Raw genomic sequence first — 2,900 nt, 5'->3', positions numbered from 1 at the left:
AAGAAAAGAAAAGAAAAGAAAAGAAAAGAAAAGAAAAGAAAAGAAAAGAAAAGAAAAGAAAAGAAAAGAAAAGAAAAGAAAAGAAAAGAAAAGAAGAATATCTGCTCTAAGCATTGTGCATAATTAGCTATTTTAATTAAAAAGTTGCACTTTTGTTTAAAATGAGGAATTTCACAAAATTCAAATGTTGTCCTGGAATAAGAAGCAAGTGAGGACATAGTTTATTTTATGGTTTACTTTTGCTTTTACATCCCCATACATCTTCAGAGCAGCTATACTGACCAGGGTACATAGACTGACGAGAAGCAGAAGTGGGCAACTTGCGCTTTTATTGGCGAGAGGGAATTTTGTCAAGGCAAATACACCAGGTAGGCACAGGGCTGAGCAAATGCAGATAAGAGAGAGGCAGAGACAGGTGGAAAGCACTTACAGAAAGGTTGCAATGTGCTTTATTACTTTTGGCACCATCAACGGAAAATCAAACGCAGAAAAAGCAAACAGTAAGTGTTGGGAAGCCTGACGGTCCTGTCGATTATTAAATGAAGCTGGCAAATTGCTGTGACTCAGAGTTAGCTGGAGAATAGCCAGGTTTTGGGTGAGTTGTACATATTGGTGGTGCATGCAAGCCTCAGAGCAGTGTATTTCACGTTCAAAGCAGTCAGATGTGGCCAAGAATCTCAGTAAAGATGGTGAGATGTTTTTAGGGTTGATGCAAATGCTACTACAAATCATTTCACTCGGCGTCACGCACTCTGGGAGTGAAATGCATTAGCTTCAAGCTGTTCAGGGATTAAAGACTGTGGTCGGGAGCACTGGGAAAGCTGCATTTAATGCAAGGAGGATAAATCTTTGGCAACCGAGGCCCAAAACAGCCACCAGATCTGCCAGCAACTGATGTGCACGAACCTCGCAGCAGCTCGGGGAACTGCTCTGTGCCACCCACAGGCAAGCAGAGCAACCAGAGCAACCTGTTCCCCACAACATGCCCGGTCTGACTCACTGGGGTAGACAAAATGCTTCAGCAGAAGTTGAGCTATTTCTCCATGCACCTGCACAGCAGTGTGGATGTGGTACTGCTGAGAGCCAGGACTCCGTTGGCCAAATTCTAGCCCCTCACCAGAAGATCAAAGGAACCTGACAATTGCAGCAAGGGAAGACATCCATCCCGCTACATCTCCTGTCTTTGTTTTATGGCACCAGTGAGGCCATTGGGAGCACTGGCTGTGCTGACTTGCTCACCTGTGAACATCTCAACACTGGCCATGAGGGCTGCAGTCAAGCTGGACCGTTCTGCAGTATCATTGTCTGTCAGTTACTCATTCAACCCAGCTGTGTCCTAGGCTGAAATTGCTTGGCCTAGTTCATCCAGGAGAAATTATATGTGAGAGTGGCAGGGTGGAATGAGGAACTGTAAACCTTAGGCTGAAGCTCATAGGCATCTTCCCGGAGGTAAGAAGGAGCAGACTGTTGGGTCTGTTTAGCCTGGAGAAGAGAAGGCTGAGAGGGGATCTGATTAACATGTGTAAGTTCATGAAGGGGGAATGTAGGGAGGAAGGGGACAAGCTCTTCTCAGTGGTGACAGTGACAGGACAAGGGGTAATGGGTGCAAACTGCAACACAGGCAGTTCCATCTCCAGGTGAGGAGGAACTTCTTGATTGTGAGGGTGACAGAGCCCTGGAACAGGCTGCCCAGGGAGGTTGTGGAGTCTCCTTCTCTGGAGGTCTTCAAAACCCGCCTGGATGCCGCCCTGTGCCCCGTGCTCTGGGTGTCCCTGCTTGAGCAGGGAGTTTGCACTAGATGATCTCTAGAGGTCCCTTCCAACCTTGAATATTCTGTGATTCTGTGACTGCTGTGTCATAGAATCATAGAATCATAGTGTCCCTTGCTAATTCTCCTACTAGCAGTGATACAAGCAGACATGGGGATTAAAGCTGGATAAAAACCCAGCTGGGTAAAAACTTGGACTTCTAAAGGAGTGAAACCTGATGCAGAGCTCTTTCATGTTCATCAGCACGGTTTCACAGCATTTAATTCCTCCTCACTGCAATGATTCTCCCTAAGTGCACCTGGGAGATTTAGGAGAAGCTCTCAGAACATCACCATAAACTACCCCTAAGGAGAAACACAGCAATTTGCTCTGTGTACCAAAGCTCTCCAGCTCTCTCAGCACAACCCTACTGTGCTGTCCCCAGTTTGATGAAGGCTACTAATAAATGGTTTTCCACACTCCAGTCTTGACCATGTAGCTCTTCTTTGCACCTTTTGCATTCTTCTTCAACCACTTCTTTTGTTTTCCTTTTTTTTTTCTTATCTTTTCTTTCTTCTTTTCTTCTTTTTTCTTCAGCTAGCAGCAGTGGGAAACCAGATTTTTCATTTGTTATACCAAAACTTTGGTATCCACTGCAATAAAGACACAAATCACTTCATTCCTACAATGAAAGCTGAGGATTCTCATACAACCACATAACTCTTGGAACTGAGGGTTTAATATGATCAACCAAAGTTTGAGTATTTGTAATTAAAAGCATCTGGCAACTCCGTTTGCATTTCTTCAGAGACTAAAACTGCTGTCAGCAGGGAATCCCTTGGCTAAAATCTGCTCTGAGCAGTCTTCTTTCTCCATACCTGAAGGGAGTCCAGCTCCACAACCTGCCTGCACCAGCTCTGCTCCCTTGGAGGCCTTCTGAGAAGCAAGACATCCCAAAATAGGAGGTGGAATAACACAAACCCCTATAATCCATCCCTCCCTATGAAGAAAGATTAGTTGTTTTGCCAGGGGGGTGACAGATTTGTCCTGGGATGTGAAGGAACATGAATGTTTTTTCTCCCAGAAAATACTATCCATGAGAAGGAGAGGAGAGGAGAGGAGAGGAGAGGAGAGGAGAGGAGAGGAGAGGAG

This window comes from Nothoprocta perdicaria, unplaced genomic scaffold (genome assembly GCF_003342845.1).
Source record: "Nothoprocta perdicaria isolate Ctin4 unplaced genomic scaffold, notPer1 scaffold_541, whole genome shotgun sequence".
NCBI classification, from domain to species: domain Eukaryota; kingdom Metazoa; phylum Chordata; class Aves; order Tinamiformes; family Tinamidae; genus Nothoprocta; species Nothoprocta perdicaria.
The sequence above is the reverse complement of the archived record's forward strand: the minus strand, read 5'-3'. Positions refer to the sequence as shown.